The following is a 6,000-nucleotide window of genomic DNA, read 5'->3' as shown; positions in this document are numbered from 1 at the left end:
AGACTGGCTAGGCTACTCCAGGACCTTGAGATGCTTCTTACGGAGCCACTCCTTAGTTGTCCTGGCTGTGTGTTTTAGGTCGTTGTCATGCTGGAAGACCCAGCCACGACCCATCTCCAATGCTCTTACTGAGGGAAGGAGGTTGTTGGCCAAGATCTCGCGATACATGGCCCTATCCATCCGCCCCTCAATACGGTGCAGTCGTCCTGTCCCCTTTACAGAAAAGCATCCCCAAAGAATGATGTTTCCACCTCCATGCTTCACGGTTGGGATGGTGTTCTTGGGGTTGTACTCATCCTTCTTCCTGCTCCAAACACGGCGAGTGGAGTTTAGACCAAAAAGCTCTATTCTTCTCATCAGACCACATGACCTTCTCCCACTCCTCCTCTGGATCATCCAGATGGTCATTGGCAAACTTCAGATGGGCCTGGACATGCGCTGGCTTGAGCAGGGGGACCTTGCCTGTTCTGCAGGATTTTAATCCATGACGGCGTAGTGTGTTACTAATGGTTTTCTTTGAGACTGTGGTCCCAGCTCTCTTCAGGTCATTGACCAGGTCCTGTCGTGTAGTTCTGGGCTGATCCCTCACCTTCCTCATGATCATTGATGCCCCACAAAGTGAGATCTTGCATGGAGCCCCAGACCGAGGGTGATTGACCGTCATCTTGAACTTCTTCCATTTTCTAATAATTGCGCCAACGGTTGTTGCCTTCTCACCAAGCTGCTTGCCTATTGTCCATCCCAGCCTTGTGCAGGTCTACAATTTTATCCATGATGTCCTTACACAGCTCTCTGGTCTTGGCCATTGTGGAGAGGTTGGAGTCTGTTTGATTGAGTGTGTGGACAGGTGTCTTTTATACAGGTAACGAGTTCAAACAGGTGCAGTTAATACAGGTAATGAGTGGAGAACAGGAGGGCTTCTTACAGAAAAACTAACAGGTCTGTGAGAGCCAGAATTCTTACTGGTTGGTAGGTGATCAAATACTTATGTCATACAATAAAATGCAAATTCATTACTTAAAAATCATACAATGGGATTTTCTGGATTTTTGTTTTAGATTCTGTCTCTCACAGTTGAAGTGTACCTATGATTAAAAAAAATACAAACCTCTACATGCTTTGTAAGTAGGAAAACCTGCTAAATCAAATACTTCTCCCCACTGTAGATATTCCATTAAAAATCAGCCGTTTCCAGCTACAATAGTCATTTACAACATTAACGATGTCTACACTGTATTTCTGATCAATTTGATGTTATTTTAATGGACAGAAAATGTGATTTTCCTTCAAAAACAAGGACATTTCTAAGATCCAACTCAATCTTCCTTTGGTTCATCTTAATGTTCTTCCTTTTGTAGTCCTCAGACCACATTCCTGTTCTCATGTGTTGATTCTGCAATTCTGTCTACAACAATGTTGTTCCGCCTTGATTGTCCCTCTAGATAATCTGATTTCTCTGTCATTGTTATGATGGATTTCCATATAGAACTAATGTCCTCTCTCAATGACTTACAGGTTGTTATCATCTTGCCGTTTTCCTGTTTCAACTCATCAAGCTGACCCTGGGAGAACTGCAAACTCTTCTTCAGGTCCTGGACCTCTCTGGTCAGGTCGTCCATTATTTGGACAAAACAGCTATTTTCTTGTTGTTGTAACAACTGCTTGTAGAACTATGTTTGATCATTTTAAAGATTCTTTACCTGTGATAGAGAGACACCACTGTCCTCAACGGTACCAGCTTTGGTCTTGTCATGGTAGCAACGTAGGCTACGTTGTTACTCCCCACAATTCCAGACAGTGCAGGTTGCAGGGAAGATGGAAACAGCAACAAACAGTAAGGATCTAGACAGCCACAAGCATGGGACAATCCGAGGTCCAATGAAACCCTGCTAGCTTGATAGGCAGCTGACAGGGGCAGCTAGGTCCTCGGTTGGCAGAATCCCTGGACAGATAGCAGCGGGATCCAAAATCAAAAGGTTTCCAACTAGTAACCAAACTTTTCCAATAAAAAACTTTTTCAGACACTTTCAAACTTTACAAACCAATATACCAAGTGCTGCCTCTATTCCATGTTCAACGGGACGCCACATTTATATATGGTGAAGGCTTGTCATCCTAAGGGTATTACCAAGGAGGTTTGGTTGTATATAACCAATTATGTTGTAACAACTTAAATACCTTAACAGTGAAATCCTTAGCCTGTTGCTCCTGGAATGGCAAAGGTTATTGAGGACCGAACAATTTCTGTTTAACACTAGAAAGCATTCTGGTAGTCAGAATAAGCACAACAGACTGCTCACAGACATACAATACATTCAACCCACATACTGAGTCATTAGTCATTAGAAGCATTTGCCTGGTCTCTACAGAGCATCTACCTCCTACATCCTACAGCGTGGTGGAGGCTGAGAGTGGTGCTGAGGATGATCTACAGAAGCAGTGAGGTTAAAAACAGACACCACACACACACACACATTGATCAGCAGGAGACAGATGTCAGGCTTCATTTACCTAACCCTTCCTCCCTTCCTTCTTGCTAACCTTCTTCCCTCCTAACTGACTAACAGGCTTAGGTGGGTGTTGGTGCTGTGATACTGAGAGTGCAAGTCCAGTAGGAATAGTAGGAAAATACACTGAGTGTACAAAACATCACCTCCCCTCTGCCTCGCCTGCCCTGCTGAACCCAACACCCTGGACAACACACACAGCAAACCTGTAAACAATTCATGAGGCCTCAATTTTTCATGGGGAGAGAGAGGGAGAGAGAGAGAGGGAGAGAGGGAGAGAGAGAGAGAGAGAGCGAGAGAGAGAGAGAGAGAGAGAGAGAGAGAGAGAGAGAGAGAGAGAGAGAGAGAGAGAATGTGTGCAAGAGATAGTGAGAAAGAGATTGAGTAAGGAAGAGTAAGAGAAAAAAGTGTCATTGAGAGATCGAGGAGTGTGGTGATCTAGGGGTCGAGGAGTGTGGTGGTCGAGTGGTTGAGGAGTGTGGTGGTCAAGTGGTCGAGGAGTGTGGTGGTCGAGGAGTTTGGTGGTCGAGTGGTCGTGGAGTGTGGTGGTCGAGGAGTGTGGTGGTCGAGTGGTCGAGGAGTTTGGTGGTTGAATGGTTGAGTGGTGTGGTGGTCGAGGAGTGTGGTGTTTGAGTGGTGTGGTGGTCGAGGAGTGTGGTGGTTGAGTGGTGTGGTGGTCGAGGAGTGTGGTGGTCGACTGGTCGAGGAGTTTGGTGGTCGAATGGTCGAGGATTGTGGTGGTCGAGTGATCGAGGAGTGTGGTGGTCGAGTGATCGAGGAGTGTGGTGGTCGAGTGGTCGATGGGTGTGGTGGTCGGGTGGTGTGGTGGTCGAAGAGTGTGGTGGTCGAGTATGTGTGCAAGATATAGTGAGAAAGAGATCGAGTCAGGAAGAGTAAGAGAAAAAGGTGTCATTGAGAGGTCAAGTGGTGTGGCGGTCGAGTGGTCGAGGAATGAGGTGGTCGAGTGGTGTGGTGGTTGAGTGGTCGAGGAGTGTGGTGTTCGAGTGGTCGAGGAGTGTGGTGGTCGAGTGGACGAGGAGTGTGGTGGTCGAGTGATGTGGTGGTCGAGTGATGTGGTGGTCGAGTGGTTGAGTTGTGTGGTGGTCGAGGAGTGTGGTGGTCGAGTGGTGTTGTGGTCGAGGAGTGTGGTGGTCAAGGAGTGTTGTAGTCGAGTAGTGTGTAAATGCGTTTGTAGATTCTCCTCAGCCGTGCTAGTACAGTGTGTGGTGCCTCATTTGCATGTATTGTGGCTGGCTGATGCTAATGTAGTAGAGGTGCTGATTAGTTATAAATGAGTGTGAGGAGAGAGTGAGGTGAGGAGAGAGGGGAGAATAGAGAGGATAAATAAAACAAATAAAGAGTAGAGGAGAGTGGAGAAAAAGGAGAGAGAGAGCGCAGCACAGATGAGCTCCACTACTTAAGCCAGTGGGTCCACGCAGCTCCACATGAGAGCTGGCCTGGTAACAAAGTAGGATAGGCTGCTGAACAGAGAGCCTGCTTAGAGTAATGATAATTAATATCATCATAATCACACTTTGTTATTAAGGATGTTTATGAGTTCTTCTGGTGAGAAATAAGGCTTTTATTTTATTTATTTTTACCACCGTATTCTCCCAATTTTTTGATCTTGTCTCGTCGCTGTAACTCCCCAACAGGCTCGGGGAGGCGAAGGTGGAGACATGGGTCCCTCGAAAAACATGATCCACCTAACCGCGCTCCTTAACCCGGAAGCCAGCCGCATAAATGTGTCTTAGGAAACATTGTGCAACTGGCACCTGGGGTCAGCCCGCAGGCACCCGGCCCGCCACAAGGAGTTGCTAGATTACGATGAGCCAAGTAAAGCCCCACCGGCCAAACCCTCCCCTACCCCTGACGACGCCAGGTCAATTGTGCGATAAATCCTAATAAATCTGGTATGAGGTCTGGGATAACAATTTTGTGATTAGAATTGATTAAAACTACACAGGGAGAGCTGTGAGTAGTATGAATATACTGAGTCTACTGAGTAACATCTTGTGTTGGAGTAACCTTTGACAGGCAAATGATCCCAGTGAAATATGATAGGAACACAGAGGACTACATAACTACTCTTCAATGTTCCGTTGAGTGTAAGACCAGGCCAGACCAACAAGTGGTTGCCTCTAGAACACAATCCTCCTCCAACCCTCCTGTCATTCACATCCCTCCAGGCTCTAACAACCTCCATCCCATCAGGAGAGGGACATGTGTAGCTCAGTGACCAGAGCCCAGGGGAACCTTGGGAAATGCTCATCAACAGGACTTTCTGTTACAATCACCTTCTCTTGTCATCATACAAACAAAGCAGATAGGACCAGCTCCATATAAAACACAGGGAATACTCCAACATGTCTGTGAAAAGGCTCTATTCTGCTCACAGGTTATACAGTAGACACTCGTTGATGCGAGGAGTACCTGGAACCATCTCTCCCTCTCTGCTCCCCCCTTTGTTCCCCAGCTGATCCTGGCCGTGGCCCATTTGTGTTACTTTTTCCCCCACGTGGCTGAGGTCAGTGGCAGTGGCCTCGCTCCCTCTCCCTTTCTCCTCGCTCGATCTCTCTCTCTCTCTCTCCTCGCTTGCTCTCTCTCTCTCTTCCCTCTCTCCCTGTGATCACAAAGCAGAGGAAGGCTGGTGTTTGTGAGGGGTGCAGGTGTCCTGGGCATGAAAAGGCCTCAGGGCTACAGGGAGACCCAAGAGACTCAGGTCCCTCTGGAGAACTTTCAGCTCAACCCAGCTGAGTCAGTCAGTCAGTCGAACAGAACACCTTCTCTAGCCGCTCGTTACGTGGCTACACTGAGGATGGCAGGCCTCCCCTGGTTATCACTGAATCATGGCTAGAGACAAATCCACTTAATCAAACCCCAGAATGTGAGGAGGAGAAATGTGAATGGACTCTGACTGCTGAGTGGGAGGAAGAGAATGACAACCAGAACGTACAGTTGAACGGAGAGATCACAGATAGACAGTGACAGACAGAGGATACAAAGTGTCCACATCAGACTGGATCAGATGGGGTGCGTCTCCAAGCAACAGGTTCAGCTGGACAGAACCAACTCCACATCAGACAGTCCCATAGAGACAGGATGAAGACAGGGTTCCTAGGTGAGAACAGGTAAGGCTGTGGGTTCTGAGGTGAGGCTGTGACAACTAACATTGTCAACAAACACAACAACACAACAACAGCTGTTTGGCAGCAGTACCCTTGTGGGTGTGTTTAACCAACCAGTAGAGCAGTAGTGTAACTGACATTTCACGACATGAACAGTTACACAGTCTTTGTATTCTGTTGTTATTGTTGCTGTTGTTCACGTTGAACTTGGATTTTCTCTCTTTCTCATTGGTGTTTCCATTTGAGTCCAGCTGATGCAATTACCTAGCATGCAATTCATTCCAGGAGGGATTTAGGAACTCAAGGTGTCCAATTATCCTGTGTGGTAGACTGGGACTCTCAGTACCTCTGTGGGGGCCAAGGCT

This window comes from Oncorhynchus mykiss, chromosome 18, assembly GCF_057628025.1.
Source record: "Oncorhynchus mykiss isolate SJ-2025 chromosome 18, ASM5762802v1, whole genome shotgun sequence".
Lineage (NCBI taxonomy): Eukaryota > Metazoa > Chordata > Actinopteri > Salmoniformes > Salmonidae > Oncorhynchus > Oncorhynchus mykiss.
Note: the sequence above shows the minus strand (reverse complement) of the source record.